Source organism: Lygodium microphyllum, chromosome 8, assembly GCF_053477565.2.
Source record: "Lygodium microphyllum isolate KBCC chromosome 8, Lygodium_microphyllum_v1.1.10, whole genome shotgun sequence".
Taxonomy (NCBI): Eukaryota; Viridiplantae; Streptophyta; class Polypodiopsida; order Schizaeales; family Lygodiaceae; genus Lygodium; species Lygodium microphyllum.
The window spans coordinates 124,351,105-124,378,479 of record NC_141142.1 but is presented as its reverse complement, the minus strand read 5'-3'; the positions used below and the strand labels follow the sequence as shown (position 1 = coordinate 124,378,479).

The window sequence follows — 27,375 nt, the reverse complement described above, 5'->3', positions numbered from 1 at the left end:
AAGAGTATGCTACTGAATGACCTTCCTGCATAAGTACACACCCCAAGGCAAGTATGCTAGCATCAATTACTACCTCGAACTCTTTATTGAGGTCTGGAAGTTTTAGAATAGGTGCTGATACCAAACTTTTCTTCAATCTGTCGAAGCTATTTTGTTCGGGAGTTGACCATGCAATGGAAGTTTGCTTCTTTAGTAAGTCCGTTAGAGGTGCTGCAATCAAAGCATAGTTTTTGATGAAGACCCTATACCATCCTGTCAAACCAAGAAAGCTGTGTATTTCTTTGACAGATATTGGTATTGGCCATTCTAGCACATCTCTGACCTTAGCTGGGTCCACTGAGATTCCTTCTGCGAATACTATGAATCCCAGATATTCAATCTAATGCTTGAAGAATGCACACTTCTTCATCTTAGCATATAGCTTATGTGACCTCATTGTCTCAAGGACAATCCAAAGTTGGGGTTCATGATCTTCTTCCTGTTTAGAATAGACTAAAGTGTCGTCGAAGAAGACAATCATGAAATCATCAAGATATGGCCTAAAAATATCTTGCATTAACCTGTTGAAAGTGGCAGGTGCATTCGTAAGTCCGAATGACATAACTAGGAACTCAAAGTGCTTATATCTTGTATTGAAGGCCGTCTTGGGGATATCTTCTTCCTTGATCCTTATCTGATAATAACCTGACCTGAGATCAATCTTGGAGAAGATATTTGCACCCTGAAGATGATCAAGAAGCTCATCTATTCTAGGAATAGGGTACTTGTTCTTGACCATTGATTGATTCAATCCTCAGTAATCAATACATAGTCGAAGTGTCCCATCTTTCTTTTTCTGGAACACTACTGGAGCTCCCCACGGTGAACTGCTAGGCCGGATGTAGCCTTGATGTAGTAGTTCCTTGAGTTGTTCCTTCAGCTCAATTGCTTCTGGTATGGACATTCTATAAGGCGTTATTGCAATTGGTGCAGCTCCTAGTACTAACCTAATCTCATGATCCACTTCTCTTTGAGGCTGGAGCTCTGTCAACTCTTCAGGGAATACGTCCACGTATTCCTTTACCCAAGAAGGTTCTTCACTAGACTCTTGCTTATGATCTAACTTGTTGAGTTTGATCAAGTAGATAGGTAATCCTTTTCTAACTCCTTTTATGATCCAAGATACTTTGGCCAATTGGATTTTCAACACTCTAGTCTCACCTTGAGTTGTGACTAAATCCCTTTCAGAGTTTTGAAAGGAAACTTGACCCTTTCTATAATGAATATGAGCGTCATTAGGCTTACGCCAATCCATTCCGAGTAGACACTCATGGATACCTAAATTCATGACTCTGAACTTGACCGAAGTCTTCTTTCCTCCCAGAAAGAATTCCACCTTAGCAGTTGGCCTGTTACAAGTAACCTCACGACCATTTGCAAATTCCACAAGCAGGGTAGGTGCTTCTACTGTGGCTATTCCTAATATTTTTGCACATGCTAGTGAGATAAAGGAATGAGTACTGCCACAATCAATCAAGATCTTGAAACTTTTACCTTGATAGTCCAACGGTGTCTGAATCACCGAGAACTGGCAATTCGGCCATTTCTTGTGTAGAGCGACATGGACTGTCGCCCTTTCAAACTCTGCTTCCATGGTCAGATCTTCTTCTTCTTCTTCTTCTTTGCACATTTGCCTATTGGCAACGCAAGCAGTTCTTCCTCTGCCTTGGGTAGCGGCTCCTTGACCATGGCCTGTTCCTTGGAAAGGCGCTTGGCGATGTCCTCCACCAAGCTTGGGACATTGCCTCTTGAAGTGACCGGGCTCATTGCAGTGGAAACAATGGAGGTTTCGGCCATTGCTTTGAGTAGGAACAAAGTTGTTGATGTTATTAGTCGTTGCTTTCTTTCTTTGTCCCTGATTATGACCTTGAACTCTCTTCATCTGAGGTCTGAATGCTCTTCTGTTCGGGTCATTATAAGACCAAGTTTTGTTACCCCTTGGTCTAGACTGTACCTCTTGAATTATAGGCGCTGATCAAATGAGTGCGTGCTGAAGATCTGATGGACGCATAGATTCGAGACGGGTATTTACCAGTGGATTTAAAGCAGCACAAAATTTGGACACCTGTTGTGTCATGTCCATCTATGGCGCATACTTTAAAAGTGAGACGAATTTAGAGTAGTATGCGTCAAGAGTAAGCCCCAGCTATTTTAGCTCGTAGAACTCATTCTTTTTCTGCGTGCGATATGTAGGTGGCAAGTATCTCCCTTGCACAGCTTTCTTCAGCTTCTCCCAGGTAACGGATCCCTCTGCGATCCCTTGATCCCTGCACCATTGCTTCCACCAAAGCCTGGCTTTGCCGGTGAGCTTTAGCTTGGCGAGCATAGCCTGATTGGTATGTGCAGTATCGGCTGCTTCGAAGTAATCCTCCATGGATTCAATCCAAATTTCAACACCCGCTTGGATGGACCTGCCTCTCTCGTCAAACTCGGGCGGCTTGATCTACTTGAGAAGAAACTTCTTCTCTTGGATTACAGCAGTACTTGATGTAGGAGGCGAACTAGGAACCAGTACCTGGGGTTGTGCCTGGATAAAGGTTTCTTAACATTATTATATGATAATTGTTATTGATTACATCTTCAATTCTGCTATTACGTAAGCAATGTAGCTACTTAAATTTTTTTCAATTCTCATGGACAATCAGACATTGATAAAAAGAAGTCTTATTTGTATTCATATGGGCATAGCCCTTTCAGAATACAACGTTTCTTGCGATGATAAGCCAACTGTTACATTTAGTTTGGGGAGAACAACTTTGTATTACATTTATCTACAGGAACTCTATAATAGTACGATTTCGGGTCATGGATCTTTAGGAATCGATAAGTCATTAGAAGTTCAGGGTATCCATTCTGTTGGAATCCATTCTTCTCATGGCGGCCCAACACTTTAATCCGATTGATGGGGATTAGATAGGTTACTTCCTCATATACATATAAGTTCATCTTAACCCTCCGACCTCTAATATGTAAGGTTGAGTTTACCTAAGCTTCCACAAAAATGAACAGCTTCATGACTTTCAGGTCCTCCAACCACTTGATCCTTTCTAGGTTGGTTTGTAGGTAAGAAAACCGGTGGGTGGCGATATAGTAGATTCCTGATGCACCCTCCATCTTTGTTCCATGTACAAAGGTGATGGATTATAGATTTGCTCTAGGATGTTCATCATCTCAACCCTTTGTCGATAATGCGGAGAATGCATTGCAGTCATAAACATGATTTGGAATACTAAGAACTTGTTCCACGGTTCGTAATTCTGCAAGACAGCAATGAAGGTAAGGAAATGTTTGGAACGTCAACATTTGGTTTACTTCTTCTTATTAAGATTTCATAAAACAATTCCATTTTTGATTTGCTCTGATACCAACTGTGACGTGTCCACTTGTATCTTCAGGACATGTCTTAGCAGTCGATCGGAAAGGGTATCTAGAAAGCTCTGCCCGCCGGCACTCCCATGGAATGTTATGGGATTTACGTGTTGAGATGACAAGCTCAACACATGTGGATATGGATGATGGACCGCCTGGTTAGATGGGTCCACACGTCTACACTTAGCACGTCGGTGGTCATTATGACTCTCACATGGCCACTGATTCATTACTTATTATATTCAGGTTGTTACACCTATTTACAGCTGGCATAGTTATAGCGCCAGTCGACTAGTGTAGTTGGTTATGCATTGTTTGACTTAGTAGGTCACTTTCCTTTTATGTTGTATCTTATCTATACTTTGTGTACATTGTAAAGAGTGTGAAGAAGAAGAAGAAATCAGCAAGAAAACGTTTTGGCCTCCATCTCTCTTCTTGTCTCTTGAGTGAGCTTCTCCTTGTGCATTCTGTGTGTGTTCGGCGCAGCATCTTGAGCAACCCCCTCCACCACGCAATTCTTGACATGGTATCAGAGCCGTGCCATTGAGAGAGGCTGATCTCGAAGGTTGAAGTGAAGGAGAAGAAGCAAGGTTCGAGCAAGCAAGCTACGGGTAAGAATCTCTCCCATTCCTCCACTCCTCTTGGATAGTGCCTGTGGAGGCACCGGAAGCAGAGCAAAGCAAAAATCTCAGATTGCAGTGAGATTTGATGTGTGCAAAGAGCACTGTGTATTTTGCATATAAGCCCTTTAGGCCTTTCCGCAGTTATTTTGGGCATTTGAGGCCGTTTCAGGGCCCGTTTTAGAGCCGCAAGTTGCGGACAACAGTTTCAGGGTTCGCTGCGACTTCAGCTGTATCGACCGACAGTAGGTGCGCAGGTTACAGATTTCAAATCTGTAAGATTAAAGGTGTTTATCAGTGAGTAAACACGAGGTTTATCTGCAAACAGGTTGCAGATTGCATGTATTGTTGAGCAGATAGTGAAAAAGGCTGTCTAGTGTATTGCTGTTCACTACAGGTCGAGGATTGCAGAAGATTTGCTTGTTGTTTGGTATTATTCTTGTGATAATGACAGAGAATAGTGGAAGCCCCATCATTGAGAAGCTCGACAAGAACAACTACCCTTCATGGAAGTTCCGTGTCACGAACTTTCTTATTGGAAAAGGCCTCTACGAGTTCGTTTCAGGTGAAGAAAAGGAGCCGGAGGTGAGTGATCCTCCAACTGCAGAAGAGATAAAGGCGCGGAAGGAATGGAATGCAAAGGATAAAAAGGTTATGTATTGGTTGTCTGCAGTAATTGACAATAATATGCTGGGACACATTAGAAATGCAGAGAATGCATATGCAGCTTGGACCATACTTGAAAGTATGTTTTCTGTAAATACAAAGGCACGGAAGATTCAACTCAAGCAAGAGTTGAATACATTAAAGAAAGGGAAGATGTCTATAAATGAGTATGCACTGAAGGTAAGAAGCATTGCAGATGCATTGGCAGCGATTGATGCAATGCCTGATGATGATGATTTGGTGTCGTCTACCTTGGGTGGACTTAACAATGAAAAGGCTTGGAAGTCTTTTGTAACTTCCGTATATGTCAGAAAGCCATTTCCAGATTTTGATGAGTTGGTCTCCCTTATGATCACTGAAGAGATCAACATGCAGAGTGAGACATCTGAAAGAGGCGGTGAACAGGTCCAAGCTTTCTACTCCAGTTCAGGAAGGGGACGTGGCAGGTTCTCTTCAAGAGGCCGTGGTACAGGACGTGGTAGTGACAACCAGCAAAACAGATTGAATCAGCAATTTGGCGATATGCAGGTTTCAGGAGGTCGTGGTAACTTTAGAGGCAGGGGGAGATTTAGAGGAAGAGGTGGATGGCAGAACAGAGGTTCTAACAACTCTGGTATTGTGTGCCACTACTGTTGCAAAATAGGTCATATTGCAGCCCAATGTTATGCTAAGAGAGATGATATCCGCAGTGGTAAGTTGCAGCAAGGAAACTATGCATCGTCTTCACGACAGAATGAAGATAAAAATGAATGTTTGTTCGTTATGCAGCATATGCTGAATGCTATTACAGGAAAGGGAACACATGAAGATGTTTGGTATGTTGATTCAGGTGCATCCAATCATATGACCAACCATGCAGAATGGTTTGGAGAGATGCAGGATTTGCAGAATGCAGGTTATGTGCAGACGGGTGATGACTCATGCCACCCAATTTCACACATTGGAAAAGTTCCCTTGTCCTTGCATGATGGTAAGACAAAGAGTCTTTCAGATGTATTACATGTGCCATCTATTACAAAGAACTTGGTGTCAGTCGGTCAAATGGTAGAGCAAGGGCTGCAAATCATATTTAATGCAAAGGGCTGCTTTGTAGAAGACTTCAATGACAAGTGCAGGTTGGTAGCAAAGGGAAGTAGAGTTGGACATATGTTCACTCTAGATGCTGGAATTCCTACTATGAATGCTGCTATGTATGCCAAAGGAAAAGGTGTTGTTGCAGACATTGAAATTTGGCACAAACGCATTGGACATGCAAATGTACAAAGGCTGAAACTAATGCAGTCCAAAGGGTTGGTTACAGGTTTGCCTACATTTAGAGTTGCAGAATTTCAAAAGGTATGTGAAGCATGTCAGTTTGGTAAGCAGTCAAGGCAACCCTTTTCACATGACAGAGATGTAAGCAGAAATATCCTTGATGTTGTTCATACAGACATTTGGGGGCCTACACAAAATGTATCTCTTGGAGGTAGTTCATACTTCATCACATTCATTGATGATTGTTCTAGAAAGCTGTGGGTATATTTTATGAAGGAAAAGAGTGAAGCTTTTGAGCACTTTAGAACTTTCAAGGCTGCAGTTGAAAGAGAAACAGGCTTGAAAATAAAGTGCTTGAGGTCAGATGGAGGGGGAGAGTACCTCTCCAATGAGTTCAGTGATTTTCTGAGGTCTCATGGGATAAAGAGACAGTTCACATGCAGGTATATCCCAGAGCAAAATGGGGTTGCAGAAAGGAAAAACAGGCATATTGCAGAAGTTGCACGTGCCTTGATGGCTGAAAAGAATATGCCTAAGCATTTTTGGTCTGAGGCTGTTCATACTGCTGTTTATATTATGAACAGAACTCCCACAGCTGCAGTTCATGGTATGACCCCCGAAGAATGTTTTACAGGTAAAAAGCCTGATGTTTCACACTTGAAAGTGTTTGGCTGCATTGCGTATGTTCATGTGCCAGATGAGTTGCGGAAGAAACTAGATCCAAAGGCTGAAAAGTGTGTCTTTATTGGATACTCTTTAGAGCAGAAAGGATATCGCTGTTACAACCCTGTCACATGTAAGTTCAGAGTGAGCAGGGATGTCATCTTTGATGAAATGAGCAGTTGGTATGCATCTAGTGGTGATGCATTGGATGTTGATGATGATCATGACACTCATGTGCAGGCTGAAAGGCAAGAATCACGGACTCTTAGTGGACCAGATACATCATCTGGTAGTCCTTGGTCTGGGAGACTAAGGAGTACCTCTACATCTTCAGGTGCATCTATTAGCACTACAGGTAAAGACAAAGGAAAGAATAAAGTGTCAGAAGGCATTGATGCAGTTCTTGATGGAGACTCCAGTGGCTCAAAGAGCTTAGATGATGAGCTTGGCATTCCTTCAGTGAGGACTCCAGGTGTGTAGAGAGCACGTGCTAATGCAAAGACTCCATTGAGTGATCCAGTGGTACGCAGGTCTAGCAGGGTGAGATACCCTATTAAAAGATTTGGTTTTGAAGGTTATGGAGCTCACCATTATGCTTATATGGTGAAACTAGTTGAGGATGTTGAGCCTACATGTTTTGAGGAGGCTGTTGGTCATGCTCATTGGGATGCAGCAATGGATGAGGAGATGGCTGCATTAGAGGCCAATAAGACTTGGGATCTAGTATCATTGCCAAAGGGAAAGAAAGGTATTGGATGTAAATGGGTTTATAAGATTAAGCACAACGCAGATGGTTCTATTAGCAGGTACCAAGCTAGGCTGGTTGCAAAAGGCTATGCTCAAACATATGGCATAGATTATGATGAAACCTTTAGTCCAATTGCTAGGATGGCAACTGTCAGATGTGTGATTGCTTTGGCAGCAGCCAAAGGTTGGAGGTTGCAGCAAATGGATGTAAAGAATGCCTTCTTGCATGATGATTTGCAGGAAGAAGTGTATATGGATCAGCCAGCAGGTTATGAAGATTTAGAGCATCCCACGTATGTGTGCAGGTTGAAGAAGGCACTCTATGGGCTCAAGCAAGCACCTAGAGCATGGTCTGACAAGATTAGAGAGTATCTTGTCAATATTGGTTTTTATGTTTCTGATGCTGATCGCTCACTTTATGTGAGAAAGGGAGATGCAGGTTTGGTCATCATAGTCATCTATGTGGATGACTTGATTATTACAGGTGATAGTGATACTGGGATTGCTGAAGTTAAGGGCTGGTTGAAGATGAAGTTTGAGATGAAGGATCTAGGTGAGCTAAGGTACTTCCTTGGCATTGAGGTGGTTAGATGTGATGATGGTATATGGCTATCCCAAAGACAGTATGGCTTGGATATGTTGTCCAAGTATGGTATGACAGCATGCAAACCACTTTCAGTCCCATTGGAGCAGAATGTAAAGCTAAGTGCTGATGTTGGAGATGAGATAGAAGACCCTACTACGTTCAGGAGGATAGTGGGGAGTTTGATTTACATGACTATTACAAGACCTGACTTGAGCTACGCTGTTGGTCTTGTAAGTCAGTTTATGCAAGTACCTAGAAAGCCACATTTGGATGCAGTCAGACGCATATTGAGATATGTGAAGTCCACATTACATTATGGAATTTTCTATGAGACAGGTACAGATGTACAGGTGTTTGGATACACAGATGCAGATTGGGCTGGTAGTATGTGTGATAGAAGATCTACCAGCGGATACATGTTCTCTCTTGGTAGTGCAGCAGTTGCATGGAGCAGCAAAAAGAAATCTACAGTTGTTTTGTCAAGTACAGAGGCTGAGTATAGAGGTGTTGCTGTTGCAGCATGTGAGGTAGTATGGCTGCAAAAGCTATTGGCTGATTTGGATGTCCATGTGGAAGGTCCAGTTGTCATTTATTGTGACAACATGAGCAGTATACAGTTGGCTAGGAACCCTGTGTTCCATGCCAGGACAAAACATATTGAGGTACACTACCACTTTGTGAGAGAGAAGGTACTAGGAGGTGAGATTGACTTGGTGTATGTCACCACACAGGATCAGATAGCTGACATATTCACGAAGGCATTGGGTACAGAGAAGCTTCAAAAGTTTCGAAGCTTACTTGGAGTTGCAGAGATGCAGTTGAGCTTGAGGGGGAGTGTTGAGATGACAAGCTCAACACATGTGGACATGGATGATGGACCGCCTGGTTAGATGGGTCCACACGTCTACACTTAGCACGTCAGTGGTCATTATGACTCTCACATGGCCACTGACTCATTACTTATTATATTCAGGTTGTTACACCTATTTACAGCTGGCATAGTTATAGCACCAGTCGACTAGTGTAGTCGGTTATTCATTGTTTGACTTAGTAGGCCACTTTCCTTTTATGTTGTATCTTATCTATACTTTGTGTACATTGTAAAGAGTGTGAAGAAGAAGAAGAAATCAGCAAGAAAACGTTTTGGCCTCCATCTCTCTTCTTGTCTCTTGAGTGAGCTTCTCCTTATGCATTCTGTGTGTGTTCGGCGCAGCATCTTGAGCAACCCCCTCCACCACGCGATTCTTGACATTACGATCTAGGGCTTTCCACGTCTGCCACGTAGCAGAAGTATTCTGGCCGTTCCCACTTAGCATCGACTTGAATTAGGGTTTTCCTTATTGGTCATTTCCTAACGACAACTAGCGTCAGACCCAAGCGAACTACTTTATGCAGAAATGCCAGGTTTGAAGTGGATTCACACTACACTTGGTTCAAGGAGAATGAGAAATGAGAGAGATGCAAATCTCAACCTCTCTGCCATAAGGCATAGTCCCATTCCCTTCCCCTAAAACATCATAAATCGGGTTTAATCATAACTCTAGGTCAACGCTCTTGTTTTTCGTATTCTTTGACGATCTTCCTATTGTCCAACGTGATTTGAGAAAAGTTCCCGGTGGCCAACTGGGACCACCCATCTGTAGGACGGACCTATGGCCCATCCTCCGCACTTTCCTTGGGTTGTTTTAGTTATTTAATTACCTAACACATTAGTTGGACATGTAACAACCAGCTTCTTTAATTAACCCGTTAGGCACTGGTTCCTTCTTGTAATTTTATTACTTGACATAGAAAAAAACAATATTAGACAAGTTCCTTATTAACAGGTTATCATATTTATCTCTGAAATACAAAGAGTCCAGCCCTTAGACTTATCCACAATCTACCCGAAGGCTATCCAGCAATCCACAGGGATCACTAATCCAAGTTTCTGCCTGTAGACTAGTATGCGGGCCTCGAGATCCAATCACGAGTCACGTTAGCCTCTTGTGCAAGGCCCGGAAGGCGAGGGACTTACGGCTAGAGCCCCCTCTGGCACCCAAGTGTCCTCTTGCTCCAAGTAGTGCTCAACAGAGAGACCTCTCACGGCGGGTTCGGTCCACTTTCCCAGCGCGGTCAACAACCCCCTTGGTTAGGGTCACGCACGGAGTCAGGGGTAACTGAAGCTCCGTCTCCCTTCAAGCCTTCAACCTGAAGTATAGATATCCATTTATCTTTTAATTCATTGATCAAACAAAGCCAAACATTGCTCTAGAATCTGTAGCAAGCACAAACATTTCCATTGATCGTTTTTGTTGGCAAACTGCTAAGGAATGAATCCTTCTTTTTGAATGCGTCCAGCACTCGATCCAGGATGACTTGCAACTTGGCAAGATCCCCTATATCCTGGGTTATGGCATACCCTATTAACCCAACTTGGTCAAACCTTAAGTTCATTGGTTACTTCAGTTTATCAGCTGTGGTCTTTAATTTCCAATCAATCTTCTTTACTCAAGAAAAACTACTAAATTAGGATGATTATTCATCCTCCTACAAGATAACTTGCGTAAGGACATGCCAACTTCATTGCGAGAGCCATTCCCTTGTGATCCAATCACAAGATCATATGACTCCGCACTTGTTGCACAAGTGTCGCATCGAACTATTGAGACAATGGAGTCATGAAACAATCTGTTTCAGGTTACTAGGCTGGCGTCGTTAGACCTAGGGCTTCCAAGTTTCATCTTGTAAGATTCTTAGGGACAAACCCTAGCTCACTTTCCAATTTCATTTCACTGTCCCCTACATTTAGTGAATGTGGGCAAGTATTTAAGGTATAGGAGTTTCACTTTTAGCGAACAAAAACTAACCTTCCTATACTTTGCGAACAAAATTCATGCTAAACAAGCAACCTTTTTCTTGATAATCTATGCGGTTGACAAACGATATTTTCCTAGAGTTTATGCATCGTAAGAATCATTTCATGCTTGCGCTTTCCATGATGATTCATTGCGAAGAGGATATGGGTTAATAATGAGATACGTAGATTATACATCTAGTCTTAAACAAAGTATACTATTTTAATGGACAATAATCTAGTTTATAATTCATTTCAATGCATAAAGCTATTTGCTAGAAATGTGTTTATGCTTTCTTTAATTTTAATGTTTCATTTAAAAGTATTGATGACTAAGTTCCTCCGTTGTGAGCATCTAGGACAAAAATATATCCTATTTCTAACAATTAACCTTGCATGATTGAATTAAAACAATATTAAATATAAATTAGGAAGGAAAACCTGGGATCTGGGTGAGATGTCCACGTGGATGCTGGGAGATGACCCTCCCGCGGCTATGCCTTGGACTTTCTTAGGAGGCATCGGAATTGTAGTTTTTCGGATGTGGAAGCAGCTTTACAACTCCTCTTTGGAATTCCACCATCGCTCCCTTGCACCATCCGTCGAAAGTAGTTTTTAGAAGGCTCCGTCCTTGAAGTAGGGATTTTGGAAGGGGGTGCTTCAAAATTTCTCAGAACTAAGACCCATTGAAGCCATGGGGAAGGCTTAGTGGCCTTTGTAAACTTGCACAAACGGGGAATAGAAAGGTGTGGAAAAGAAACAAGGTGCGGGAGAGCTCCAAGGGTTATTTTTGCATGGCCTAAGAGGGATTTTTAACAAAACATGGGGGGAAAAGGAAAGGTTATTTGGAGTAACCTTTTATGGGGGACTCCAAGGAAAAAGTAACCTTAAAGGTTATAAGTAAGGGTCTAAGGACCCTTAGGCAAGTTTGGAGGAAAGGGTTTCAAGAGGCCACGGAAAAGGGGCTAAGGGAAAGAAAAAAGGGGCTTATGAGTTTAAACACGGAGGAGGGAAGGGAGGTTTTGAAGCCAAGGGAAAGGGGCTTATAGAGGGTTAAAACTGAGGGGGGAAAAAGGGTTTTAAAGCCTAAGGGGCATGCTTAAGGGATAAAGCATGGGGGGGGTGTGGGGAGGAGGGTGATAAGACCTTTAAGGTCTGAACTCTTTTTTGGGGGGGGAAAGGGGGCTTATAAAGCCCAAGAAAAAGGGGCCTAACGAGTTTAAACACGAGGGGGGGAAGGGTGGTTTTGAAGCCAAGGGAAAGGGGCTTATAGCCCCCTTAGAAGCTTCCACTCAGAAGCTTCTACGGCTTCTTTTAGGTACGTGGTAGGAGGGGGGAATTAAAGCCAACATCGAAGGCGGCGTTTTGAGGGCTGGGCACGGATGACAGCAGAGCCGATGTCGTCCAGTCCTTTGGCGTACATCAGCGCCTCGTCCCCTCACTCTCACAGCGTCAAGCTCCTCCTCAATGGTGGTAGTTTGATGGCTCCGACGCAATCCATCAATGCAGCGTTCTACCTTCCCTCTCCTCGTCATAGTAGCCCTCGTCTGTTTAAATAGGGGAGGGGAGGGGGATCCTCCCTCTCCTATGTGTCAACTTGCATAGCCTCAAGTGTGAGCAAGCTCCAGCAAGGAGCTTACTGGACCTTCTATTCCCCTCTCCCCCTCCATCACGACCGTCGGCTTGGGGGGGATAAGGATTTTTTTTTTCCCATTATCCTTAGTAGAAAATTGCTATATCATTATCCTTATTTCGTATAAGAGGTAGTTCACGCGAGAAAATTTAGAACGTTATATCTTGCTACCACCATTTTTGCAAAATTGATGTCATGTCTAGGCGTCCACCAACCAAAATTGTTGCCATCTAGCTTTTGCATACTAGGCCCTTCCATCTGCCTAAAATCATTGCCATGATCTATGTTAACACTGAGGCCTTGTACTCTTCTAAATACATCATCAAGTTCAGGACCAAGAATCCCAATCCCTTCCATTCTCCTTAGACTATCATCTTCGGGCTGTTGCATACCAGGTCCATCCCTTCTCCTAAGAGTCTTGTCACTAGTAGGCTGTAGTATACCATGACCATCTATCCTCCTAAGAGCATTGAAATTTTCAGGGTGAAGCACATTAGGGCCTTCTCTTCTCCGCAAAATTGTTGTCATCCTTAGGGTGAAGCATAATAGCACCATCAATCATCATTAAAGTGAGATCCCCTTCAAGGTCCAGTATACCAGGGCTTTGTGGGCATAGAATGCCAGCACCGTCAAGGTGCAATAAACTAGGGCCTTCCATTATCTGTAAAACATGATTGCCCTATGGTCATGACAAAACTGGACCATCCATCCTTCTAGGCATGTTCTATCCATATCAATATGCAACAATCAAGGTCTATCGATACACCTCTCAACCCAAATAGGCCTGGGGATGCCCATGGGCCTATCTGCACCTGGCAGCCACTGCTCTCTATCATACATCCTTAGTTCCATGATTTCCCTGAGGAGAATCGAAGGGTGCAGTGTTTAACAATCAAGCTAAGCCCAAAGGCAACAATGCAGACAAAGATGACAAGAAGAAATAGAAAGCCTCTTTTCAAAAGTAACTCTGACTGGATCTTTGACTCTTCACTCTTGCAGCTCTCTGCTTCTTTCTCGAGTTCTTCAACCTGGCTTCCCTGTGCTTCTTCCTTAGATGACAGAGGAGCCAAAGGGAAAATCCTTGCCTCATCTTCTTCTCTCTGCCGACATTTCACTCCCTCTATTGTGCTCTCCTCTACCTTGATTCATTCTGCACAAACTTCTTCTTCTTCTTTTGGAGTGTGAATAGTTACATTGTCATGCAAAGGAATAGTAGGCCTTGTTTTCCCTTCGGATCCCAATCCAACATAATCTTAACCTTGATACCCAACACTTCCTTTCTAAGTAAAACATGGCGAACAAAAAAATCAATGTAGAGACTAATTGGGTGACCAAATGCAATCATATATCCATCCTTAAACTTCATGGACTTAGCTCTCTAAGCTCTGAGTTTTCCACTAATAATGAAATCGCAGCCCTTAGCACCACTTTCCATAATGAATCTCAAAACTCCAATAGCAATTCCTTCAAATGGCAAGACCACCCAAAAGCTTGTACTGCAATGACTAAGCTTGAGAAATCACACAAAGCCCATGGTTGTTGACCTTCTCAACATAAACCTCCATAGTTCCTTCAGGGAAATTGAACCTCTTTTGAACTATAGAACAACAGAATCAATGTAGAGATTAACTGGGTGACCACATGCAATCATGTACGCATCCTTAAACTTCATGGACTTAGCTCTCTGAACTCTGAGTTTGCCATTGAAAATGACATCGCAGCCCTTAGCACCACTTTCCATAATGAATCTCAAAACTCCATAGCAAGCCCTTTGAATGGCAAGACCACCTAAAAGCTTGTACCGCAACGACTCAGCTTCGGCAATCGCACAAAGCCCACGGTTGTTGACCTTCTCACCATAAAGCTCCATAGTTCCTTCAAGGAAATTGAACCTCTTTTGAACTATAGAAGTTAGTTCTTTGATTCTTTGTCCTTTCTCACCAAGAACATTCTGAGTCCTGGTGGCACGGATGATGATCTCTGTGCACATGGAAGTGACGCGGACCTTGACGCCCAAGTATCCATCTTCTTGGGACCTTCACACCATCAACTAGTGCATACGACAAGCCACAGTTGATAATGGAAGGCGTGCGTCACTTGCAGAGCGATTTCCCTCTCACGAGACGAGTTATGCATTCTGTGTTTTCTCAACACAGTGGAACTTTCTCTTGATGTTGATCATGAAGCACTATTGGTTGCTACTTAGTGTCTTGTTGCATTTGAACTTGAAATCTCTCAGTTGGATGATTCAATACCAAACTTGGCTCTCCTATTCCAAGCACATGGATTTGATCCTTCAAGCCAAAATTAGACTTGCAAAATGCTAAAGAGTGCACCATTGTCAAGAATAACACATCTTAGTCAGGTGACCTGGATACAAGACTTCAAGAAAGAGAGGCTTAGCACATTCCACATCTCATTGTCTGGCAACCCACGGACCAAGCGAAAAAACCAAATAGCATAGGAAGTGCATATGCATGGTCGCACGAGCATTTGCGATGATGTGGATGAATCGGCCATAGAAATTGAAAATGCAGCCTTAGAGAATGATGATGAGCCACCGTCACCAATTCATAGATGCTGGTGGGATGGTGCTAGTGGGGCGAAAGTTTGAAGAAAATTATGGAGGTAGCCTTGGGGCTTTCGCACGATATGGGGTGGTAGTCATTTGATCCAGATTCTCAAGATGAAGTGGAGAAAGCCATGGCAGCACCCGTTTGCAAGAGAGGAGCAAGGTCTAAGAGATATGAAATGATCTTGGCTTGGTACTCCATGGAAGCTCCAAAAGGGAGCTTACAAGGAAGAAACAGAAGACCTCTTTTCAAACTCCCAAGAAATCTGCCATCTCTATAGTACTCCCTGACTCTTGTTGTCTTCAATGTTATACTTGTCCTGGTGTACTTGAGAAAATTAGGGTTTCTTGAGACTAAAGAGAGAACTAAATCTAAAAGAAGGAGAGAGAAAGGAAGGATCTAAAAACTAAGCTCTGATACCAACTATAATGAAGGAGACCTAGGAGAGAGAAGGAGAGAAGAAAGAGACTGCAAAAGAGGAGAGAGAAAGGGGAAGAAGATGAGAGAAGAAGAGAGAGAAATACTAGTAGAAGAGAGAGAAAGACATGAAAAGAGAGAGAAAGAGGAGGGAAGCCATGGAAGCTAGAAGGAAGGAGAAAAGAGACTTGATTATTGATAAAACTGATCCCTAATTGGGTCAGTCAACACCTTATATACCCTGTCATTGTAACTGGGTATTCCCATGCTAACCCGTGTCCTACCCGTCTATCCCCACTCTTTTACAAAATATTTTTGTTTTTAGTTCTCATTGGAGCCTAATTGGAATAGATGTGTGGAGAGGCAATGTTTCCTCATCAATTCTATAAAAGGAAGCCATGGAAATGCCAAGTTGTAAGTTATATAGTCTAGGGTCTCCTTGATATTTTGATATTTTTATGGTAGGTACTCTAAATATTTTGATCTTTCTTTTGTAATAACTCTAAATTTATTACCTTTTTTTAATACATAGCTTTAAAGAGATTGATTGAAGTGCTAGAGAAAAGGCCTCCCATGCCTTCTGACTTACTTGCAACAATGCAATATAGACAAGTTGTGCTCTTAAAGGTTGTATTATATGTCCACATAGCCACACATAGCTTCTTATCTTAGTCTTGTTTTTTCTCTGATATTATCTTTGACAGAATACCCACAAGTTGTTTATTAGTGCTTTCAACCTACCCATTTTCCTGTGGGTTATAAGGATTTGTCTTATTGTGCTTAATCTGCCATGCTTCAGTCAGGCTCTTAATCTCCCTATTTAGAAAATGTGTTCCTCAGTTTGATACCAATTCCTTTGGCAAACCAAATTGGTAGATAATCTGCTCAAGTAGGAAGCTAGTAGTCTCCTTTGCATTGTCATTCTTCATTGCTCGTGCTTCTAAGCACTTTGTAAAATAGTCAATTGCCACTATGATATATCTCTTATGTGTAGAAGAAGATGGGGTAATAGGACCCACAAAATCAATGCCCCACTTCTCAAATGGTAGTATAGCCATAATAGGAGTCACTGACCACTTTCTATTCCCCCTAGTATCATGTCTTTGACATATATCACATCTCTTAACTTACTCAAATGAATCTTGGAAAATGGATGGCCACTAATATCTAGCTCTTAAAGATTTTTGTGTAGTCAACTGGCCAACAAAGTGCCCTCCACAAGGGGAGTCATGGCACTCTTCCAAGATAAATGGAACCTCGTCAGGCACAACACATCAGTGATAAACATCATCAACCCCCTCTCGATATAATATTCTTGCAATCATTGAAAATTTCAAAGCTTACTATCTAATTTTCCTCTTTTTAGACTTTGATAAAGCAGTTCTAGCCTCTCCTATGAATAAATAGTGCATTATGGTAGCATACCATGATGGAATGGAGACTGTATCAATTTTAAACAATATTGCCATATCGCTTCCTTCAGCCAAACAAGTCTCCTTTGGCTCCCCAAAATTTAGAAGACATTCAACAATGCCCTGCAACTTTGGTGTCTTACTTCTAATCCCATAATTGAACTCCTACAAAGTCATTAACCACTTTGCTAAATTGTCGGCGGGTGGCTATAGCTTGTTCATCAACAATCTAAGCCCGTCCACCTTCGTATAAAATACTACCTTTCCATAGAGGATGTAGTGCCTGAATTTTTTTGTCGCAAACACCATTGCAAAGCATAACTTCTCCATATAGGTGTAGTTGATTTCTGATATGGCCAACTTTCGACTAGCAAAGGTAATCGAATGATGCCATTTTTTTCTCCCAGATTTGGGCTAAACAATGATTTTTTTAGGGTGAGTCATCGTGATCCCTACTGAACTGACCACATGGCCTAGCAATAGCCATAAGGCACCCCAAAGATGCACTTCCATGGGTTAAGAACTATGCAAAATTATTTGCAGCACTCAAAACACTTTCTTAGAATAATCAATTGCATTTCTCTAATGGTGGTTGCCCCCCGCCAGGTCATCGATAAATACTCTCAACTACTTTGGGGAGATGTCACCTAAGGTCTTGTCTATTGTTTGTTTCCATGAACGAGGTGCATTGCATAAACCAAATGCCATTACATGGTATGAAAGGTATAGCGAAGATAGTAATGAAAGTTGTTTTTAGCTTATCTTCTTCTACAATTGCCATCTGGTTGTATCCCACAAAGAAATCCATAAATGAATATATTTTCCTACCCGATAACTAGTCCAAAATCTAATCAATAAAGGGCGATGGATAGTAGTCCTTAACTGTCTGCTTATTAAGCTCTCTCAAGTCTACAAACAACTGGATTTGATTATTTTTCTTCTTCCTGATAACAACAGGTAAATACCATTCAGTGTGCTGAACAGGGAAGATTAAACCAACTTTTCACAATTTATGTAACTCTTCAAATAGTCGTCTCTTAGTTTGAAAGTCATATGCCTTACTTTTTAATATAGAGGACAACTACCTTCCTTTAGAGGAATGGTATGGACAGCCAGGTTGGGAGGAATGCCTCTCAGCTCATCATAACTCCAGGCAAATATGTCTCAAAATTCTAGGATTAGGGACACATAGTCCCTCCTCTCTTCTAGACTGAGCGCAGCCCCTAATTTAATAGGTTGTGGAACATTCAACGTAGTGAGATCTAGCTCAATTACATCCGCATATCTTATTCTATCTTGAGCTTCAATTGTCTCATTGAGAGTCACCTAGTATATATCCTCTATAGTGGACTCCTCTTTTGATTCATCACTTGACGAAGTCTCACTGCTAGGTGATTCCTCTAATGCATATAATTTTGATGAGGATAAAGGAGCTCTCTCACTTTGGGGAGACTCAGGTTATGTATCTACTACAACATGACTAGCACCCCTGCAAAAATCAAACAACCAACAAGTATATCCTCTTAGTAGTCAGATTGCAATATCCATGGCCTTCCTAACAAATACTTGATAGCTTGGCCTTTCTATCAATTCCAAACTCATGATGTTGATGGAGGATCGCATGTCTACAATATCATGATCCACTAATATTCCATCAATATACGCTGCCACCCTTGGACAATGCTTTTCAGCATGCTCAAATCAACCCTCTCCCACCCGAGCTATTGCCACAAGGGCTCAATGTGCATATAATCTTCTTAAATTCCTTGCGCACTTTTGGAGATAGCTTGATCAATTCCAGCAAGTTCACATGAGGCTATATGTCGCAAAGAGAACTTGCTAAATCAAACTCATGATAGTTAGCAATAGTTTTCTTCTCCCACTATACAATTCTCTCCTTTGGCCTTTGAATTGGCTTTGGCTCCTCCTTTTTGGCTTTTACTTTTGTCTTTGGTAACTCATTTTGAGGTTTTGATTTGCCACCAACTACTTTTAGATGACCAAATCCTACATTAGGGTTAAGGACTTACCTTCCTTTATCATCTTGTTTAGGGTTTACCTCAATAGGTTTTGCATTATCCCTATTGCCTTCTTTAGCATTTTTCCTTCTTGTAATGGCTCTTAAATTAGAAGCTTCAATGTTATTGACACACATAGTTTTGATAAGGCTGACACCTCTACCACTAGGCAGCTCCACTACCACAACTTTCCCCCTTTGTAATATTTGCTTTGGTCCTTCATCTTGCTGGAGGTTATTCCTTTGCACTTGATGGTTAACTAGATCTGGTTGTTTACTTCCTTACTAGAGAGAGCCAATCTTACTCCATTAGGTACTAACTAAATGGCTGGACTTCCCACATATGTCTCATTTGACGTTTGGACAATTCCTACGGAAATGTTGACCACCACACTAGTTACAACTGAATCTTGATTGGTCACCCTCTTCAAGGCATAGAATCCCTATCAAGTTTTGTTTCTTCTTAAGGAAATTAACATCAATGACTATTTGTCTATATTGTTTGCTAATCATATCAACATAGTGCTTCATCATATTCTTAACTTTGCTAAAGACATTTGAGGCGCTTGACTCGTAGCCACGATCACACTTGACTTCATTAGGGATTGGCTATTAATTCCCTAGAATAATGATAGGATTTATCGTTGGGCTTTCAACAGTCGATGGAACCATTTGACTTGACATTGGCATGGTTAGACTAGGAGGAGCTAACAACATGGGCACATTGGGAATTATGCTTTCTCTCCCATTACGAGGACTCATGGGTATCTCTTGGCCTTCGTTTGTGAGTGCTAAAGTATTTCCAAACCCTAAACTTGCATTCCAATTTAACCTAGAGGCATAAACCACTTATAATCATGATTCTACCTCTTCTTCTTGTGTAATAGTTGTATCAATGTCGGCAAGAGCAACATTTCTCAATTGCATTTGAATATTAAAATTCAATCCATTCAAAAAATATCGTAGTTGAGGAGCAGCTCGAATGGGGATATAGGTTTGCAATTTCTGAAACACCTCCAATTTATTGGCATTCTCATGGGGTTCTTGATCTGTAACATTAAGGACACACAACCAATACCGCCCTCCCCTTTCAAGGATAGACTCTCATCAAAAGGCTGCAAAGAATAAATCAATCATAGTGATGGTTCCAGCCTCTAGGGTGTGATACCACACTATGGTGCGTCCCTTCAAAGTCATGTGTAAGAACATCATTAAGTGTCCTTTGTCTTGAATCTATCAGTTGAACATGAACTTCTGGAATTCGTTAATATGCACTTCCACGTCTTCTTTTGCTAACCCATTAAAAATGGGTAGAGGAAACCCTAAAGCTAGAAAATCCACCGTTTCAGCAGGTATAGCAATAGGTTGTTCCATTAGCCATGAAAACAACCAAATTCTTTGCAGGAGTTAAAACAACTGGAACTATTGCTCCACTCAAAGTGGATGAGTTGATTAGAAGGGGGGAAGTACTAGAGCTTCCTCCCCCTAACAGACTGTGCATCAAGCTAGGGTTACCAAAACCCAGGGCTTGTAAGAATATTGACCACTTCTTTTCAGAGAATATCTTTTATTTATTTTGGCCCACCATCTAGCTCGCTCAGCTCTTTCTTCCTTTTGAAGTGGCTTGACGGTCTTGTGAGTCTAGCTCACTAATTTTTGGTATACACTAATGAATAGGTCCCAATTGACCGAGATATGGAAACTGCCACTTATTAGTAGCTCCCAACAAATGTACCACCTATCGGGACCTAAAATGGGCCCAACACTAGCCATAGGCACTAGTTGGGTCTCTCTAACACTCACAAGACAACCCCACATGGCCTTCCAGCTAGGAGCATCCAAGGGACACACTATCCTAATTGCTAATGTAGATATTGTGTTTGTAGTGGAACATATTCCAATGATTGCCCTTCCTTACTCCTCAGAGGGAGATCCCACACATCTTGGTTTAGTACATCAACTTCATACAAACATAATGGAGGCACCCCTTTGGCTGAATGCTATGGCACCATTGCAGCTCTCCTACACCTCGGCGATTGGCCCCACTGCAGCTCTCCTACATCTCGGCGATTGGTGCCAAGATGCACTACTCTAATATAAAGCACATACGAACACACTCCACTCTTATATATTTTGAATGTTTTAGGATATAACATTTCCTCACTTAAATTTTTCCCAAAGACTCGATTGTCTAGCTTATAGCTTGGGTTTCCTCGCAATTCAGTGTAGGTCATGTGTTTGGCAATCAATTACTATGCATCCAGGAGTTACCATGTGATATGAATAATGCAATTGTGGTGTATGACACACCTCGTGCTCAAAAAATTTATGATAAAAACCAACAATGTGAGGTACAAAACCAATTCTTTAATGATTTCCAAGCTACTCATAATTGCAACATTGCTAGAGAATAGTACTAAGTTTCCTTATGCTACTAGTCTCTCTTATATTTAAATAGTGATCGGCCTGTATGCTATGCATAATCAAATAAATCATAATTTAAAACATTTTCACTGACCACTCACTTTTACAACCCCCCTTTTCTCCTACTATTTATGTTTTGCGTTCGTTTGATAGGTATAACTTTCATTTTTGTGTAATTTCTCATGTTAAAATTGATAAAAACCATTCTCTAACATGGGTGTGTTATTTTTGCGAGCTTTTGATTTCGTGATTTTGCAATTGAAATTGATTTTTAGAGCTTTTTGAAATAAGCTTGGATGCTTTCTACAAAGGACATGTCATGCACTACTGCTCTTGTTTAACATAAACATATATTGCGCATCATGCATGCATCATCATTTGGGAGCTCCCAAGGAGAATACTAAACCATTCATAGTAAAGGGAGCAATGGTGCTGAATAATCACAACAAATAATAACATTCCAAAGTTTTGCATTATCCAAAAGGAGTAGAATATCTAGAAAGGTTCCAAGATTGCTATGCCTTGATCGATCTTCATGTAACAAAAAGGACATGTCACACCCTAATGAAGTGCATGATGATGAGTTGGCCAGAAGAATGAATGAGCCATGCTTACTTTGGGCTTCCTACATAACAGGGGATATCTTACGTGTTTGCCCTAACACAAAGGCAAGGTCAGTGGGAGTTAGTGTGCAGGCTAATGTATGACCATGTGCTCCTTGGGTTGAAGGCCAAGTATGTGCATGTACAAATAATACATACGTTTGCAAGCAAGAAATGCCTTTTGGGCAGATTGTCTTTTTTGAAAATTAGGACAAGTGCACCTAGGCTCTTCTTTGATATGCACATCATAACAACTCTCTGTCAAGACTCAAAATATTGAATGTTGTCTCTCAAGTTGCACTACCTCCTCCAAGAATGTCACAACTATGCAACCAGCTGCCTCTATTCTCTTTTGTGTATCTTTGGAAATTCCATGTCTCCACTTGCGTCTTCTCCCGGTTGAACCACATTCTGTAGAAATATGAGGTTTTCTCTTCTCGTTCCTTGGTGGTGCTATAAAGCAGGAAAACTTGAAACCAGCCTGTCTTGGGCTGCTACACTCTTTCTTCGATATCTTTGTTTCTATATCAATGGGCCACAAAGATGGAACAATTGGTGATGCTATCACTTGTTTCTACTTAGCGTTTGTATACTTGACATCATGATTACAGAACCATATCCATTGTGCAATGGCCTTGTTCTTATAGGCTCTCTCAGACCAAAAGCATGGCGCGACTAACCCCACTTGCCGACTCTGTAATTTGCTGCTGTAACTCTTTCTACCCTCCATACCAAAACACTTTCTCACACAGTTAGGCAGTGTCCTTCGTAAAGCCCACTCCTCCTGTGCCACTTCTACCTCTTCTACGTCGGTTGATGTTCCCGCATCTGGTGCACTTACTCCACTTGCAAAGGGCTTGATTGGTATCTCCTCATCCTCTTGGATACATATCTCTTCCATCTTTCCATCATCAAATTGTATACTCCGCGGCTTGCCCCTGATTTTCCTTTGCCTTGACTCCATCATGTACCCCGGTCTATGAGAACTTACAGTTGCTCCACCTCCCTTCTTTTTTCTTTGCACAGTCTCCCTATCACCTTGCATTATAGGCTCCTCGTACAAAGGACTTCCAGCTACAACACCTTGCAACGCATGTGCAACAGAGGTGGATTTGGGGATTCCCTTTTGCTGGCACTAGCCAACAAAGACTCCATAGAAGGCCCAGATCCAATAAAGCTCCCTGTGGTATAGCCCAACCTCTTTGCACATTGAATATATGCATTCAAAACATCACTAACACATGCATCATAAAGTGATATATTTCGTTTTCCACCCTCACCTACTAACCATCTAGCATGGAAACTTTTTGATAAGTTTATGCTTGGAATTTGAGCATGTTCCCAAGGACTTTTGTTAGCATGTGGAATCAAATCCAAAAAGAGAATCAGTAGCTCTCCCCATTGCTACATTGTGCAACAAATCTTAATGAGCTGGAAAAAATGACACACTTACATGAGATTCAATTCCTCCCCAGTGGGAAATTCTTTGATCCCACCGTTTCAACCACCTATCCAAAGCCTTTATGTGTTCCTTGTTTACATTTCGTGCCCACCAATCTTGGATAGCAGAGGCCTGAAGTGAGGCTAGTTGAGTTGTCGTTGCTAGCCTCCATGCTTCACACAATTCAATGTGATGCATTTGTTTATCCACAGTGACTAATTTCTTGGTATGCTTTTGCAAACTTTGCTCCCAATGAAAAAGACAAGAGTGCTCCCTCCCTTCCATTATGTTATGAGGTCCTCCATTGTACATAGCCCTTATTGCCATCCAATTCGCACTTGCCTCATCGAACATAAATCCAGCAAAGTCAGGTGGATCATGGCCACATTGAACCATGACAGAATTCAAATTTCTCCAAAATAGGATTTGAGACTCTTCGTCCTCCTCTTTAAATTCACATATTGCAATTACCTATAATGCTCTCATGCTAGTTCATGATTGATACATTAGTATAGTGTTCATTAACAACAATTTAATTTCAATACAAGCTTTAATTATGTTGCCACATACCCGTGATCATAAACTGAACAAGACATAGTTGCCCACCCATCAATCCTATGGGTATGATCAAAGTGCACCCATGCATGTCGTAAATCTCCAGTCCCTATTCACCTCATATGATTCACTAAGTCCATCCCTGATGCTAGTCCCTTGGTGGATATTTTAAACAAGTAGCACTTCTCCTTGGCATCACTTTGTCCCGGAAATCTACTTCCATGGAAAAATGGGAAGACACAACGTTTTTACAAAAGAAGTATGTTGTCATACCCATCACCAACCACCTGACCTTGTTTGGCTCTCTCTTGTGAAACAATGCCTTTGAACCTATGTATTTATTAGATGGTTATTTCAAATGCAAGACATACATTGTAAGCAGAAAATAATAATGCACAAGCTTACCATTTATTCTGCACAAGTGGCATCATTTCTTCTAGAAAATGATTAAGGTCCACCTGAGTCACCTCCGACTCGTCTTCTTTTGTTAAAGATTCAAACAACATCTACCGAGTGACTAGCATCTGTATTTTTCGTGGGCCTCCCTTTTCGATCTTTAGGACCGTGCTCACAAGCCTCCGCACCTTGTCAAGGGTTGCCCTCTTTGTGCCTTGTTGAACACTGTGAGCATGCTCCCCAACATGGATCACCAAACGTGTCATTGTAGGATCCAGTGGCAACACATAATAGATCAAGCATTTGCAAATAGCTGCACAAGTAGCAACATTTTGACAATAGTGACATGTTATCTTGGAGTTTCCCTCACTTTCAGGATAACCCATGCTCACGGATCTATCCAAGTGACCATGGGAAAAAACATCATTGTATTTTCCCTTGGTTATGTAGTAAGGACAATTGATCCTGAGACATTGAGAACTTCCAAGACAATAGCTCAAGCGCACAGTGCACTCAATAGCCATATTTGTTTGTGAGGGCCGCGACCACAGGTGACCATCATATTTTTGTTCCATACCCATCATTCGTTTCTTGCTATGTGTGGCTGGAAGCTCAAAAGCAACTGTACCATTATACTCGATTGGCAGCTCATCCACCCTCCGTGGAGGTCCACAGAGCACTAGTAATTTTTTCAATCTACCCATTCTAGCTTTCTCCTGAATGAAGGCTACAATGGAGTTATCATAGGAAGATAAGTCCTCGCTTTGGCTGCCCAGACATAGGTCCTCATCGACATTTGTGTCATGTAGATCCTTATGGATCCCTCTGTCATTGCATGCACCTATTGAAATTGTTACTTCATCAACATCCTTCTTGTTATCTGAGGGTATGTCAAGACACACTGGAGTTGATTTGCTACAACCAGGAGTACAATCAATGTACGTGTCAATCTCATCTTCTATTGACTCAATACTGTTAGAGATGTACACATAGTCATTTGAGTGCATGATAGAGTAGGTGGCTGATAGTGAACTATCAATCGGATACTGCGCATGCCCTTGATGATCCCATCTTGGAGACAGGGTGACGTTGTTTGCTCCACCATCATTCTCTATGACGGCTTGCAACCCCTGGAATTTTTGTGTTGGAGGCAATAGATTTTGTAGGTAGTACTCACTCAAAAGAACCTCTCCATTTCTTAATGAGACCCCGTGCTCTAAGCAATCACTGGCTAGTCTCCATGTCAAAATAGCAAAACTCAACATGTTGTGCCCTTTGGTGGGTTAGTATTTGATGAAGAGAAGAAAACTCTGAATAGAGCTCACAGTGTGTATTTGATGAAGAGAAGGCAACAGTTCACCGTCGGACGACCGTGTAGAGAAAAAAGGGAGGCATGGAGGAAGTTACAAGAGGGTTAGAATAACCTCAAAGCTATAGCAACCATCACTACAAGCAGAGATGACTAAATAATGAATATGCACACTCATCAAAATTTAAGAGCCACAGTCATTCATCAACAATTAAGAGCAATAATAAATAAGCATAATCATTAGAAATTAAAAGAAAAATTTACGACTCAATCACCCACCATCCTTCACCTTTATTTCCCTCTATCATTCTCTCATTCTCTGTCTTCGCAAGGTTTTTATTTGTGAGTTTTTCAACGTCCAACTACATTTTTGACTATATATCTAACTAAATAACCAACTATGCACTCATAATTAAGAGCTCTCGCCCCATGAGTTTTTCAAAATAATGTTGTAAATTAGATTAAATTAATGTTTTAAAGATTTATTTATGTTGTATTAATTACCTAATTATTTAACGGCTAACTACGTGTCTAACTATATATCTAACTATTTATGAGACTAGCTAACTTACGAGAGAGAGACTAACTAGCTTCTTAGTCTCTCTCTCTCTCTCTCTCTCTCTCTATAGCTAGACCAAGGCAAAAAGACTTAGACACTAACTCTCTCTCTCCCTTCTCTCCCTCTCTCTCTCTCGCGACACACACACACACACACTCTCCCCCCCACACACATACACTCTCTCTCTCACGTGTTTTTCGATCCGCGTCCCTCCTCCGTAGACCTACAGCCAAGACCCTCCTTAGACCACGGCTCTGCCCTTGAGGAACGCCCCATAACTCCTCCCCCATCAGCTCGGAGCTCTCGCACCATCAGCTCGCCCTTGTTGAGGTATGCCTCTCTGAAGCAAAATGCTTGCAGCTCTCGCCCCATCAGTTCATCGTGTAGCTCGAGGTTGGGTCATTAGCGTGGCATCGTGTAGCTCATCCGCGTCATCTGCGTCGTCCACGTGGCATCCTCCAAGTCCCAATCATTGACATTGAAACCCCCCAATCGTCCGTGTCTGTGCGGACGATGGGTGGGCTTATGCACTCATTTAATCTATATATTGTTTACCCATTATATATTGTTTTATCTATGTATATATTGTCTCGCCGCATCAGTTCCTCGTGCAGCTCGAGGTTGGGTCTTTAGCGTGGCTTTGTCCACGTGGCGTCTTCCGCGTCCCATCAGTTCATTGACATTGAAGCCCCCAATCATCCACATCCGTGCAGACGATGGGTGGGCTTATGCACAACCACCATTCATGAATTTTCTAACTTTAAGAGGTTCATTGTGTATCATGAGATAACAAAAAATGGGGTTATGAAGCTTAAAGAGGTTGAGAGCGGAATTTTGGTTCCGGAAAGTGCTTAAAAATAGCTAAAAATTATGAATATCAAGGGAAAAATATTCACCATCAAAGGCGGCGGCTCGATCTAGGACGATTTTAAGCGTCAAAGTGCTTTAAAGGCGCCCGAGCCACACTTGTTGATTTTTCATAATTTTTCAGATAGCCGTGCAGGTTGACACGAGCTAGTGGCCAATGCGGGGTGCTAAGCCAGACGCCCAAGATTTTTCAGAGCTCAATTCCGAGTCCGGACGGGGAAATGGCCAAGAAACCGGTCAAGATACGAAGAGGTGGACAAAATTTGGCCAAAATGGGCAAGTGACCCTTGGGAGCCCAATTTTAAATGTCACATGAAAGTTTGATGTCTTGCATGAAGAAAAAAGTGGGGAGGGAGATGTTAGGATGCGCCCGATTTTTGCGCTCAATCT

The 27,375-nt window shown here is 41.9% G+C and overlaps 2 pseudogenes; both read right to left on the bottom strand.

Annotated features, from left to right (window-relative positions):
• Positions 1-13,558: 13,558 nt before the first annotated feature.
• LOC148032822 (small ribosomal subunit protein uS3y pseudogene) lies at positions 13,559-18,970 on the bottom strand (annotated as a pseudogene).
• Positions 18,971-22,932: 3,962 nt separating this feature from the next.
• LOC148032821 (uncharacterized) lies at positions 22,933-26,490 on the bottom strand (annotated as a pseudogene).
• Between the last annotated feature and the right edge of the window lie 885 nt (positions 26,491-27,375).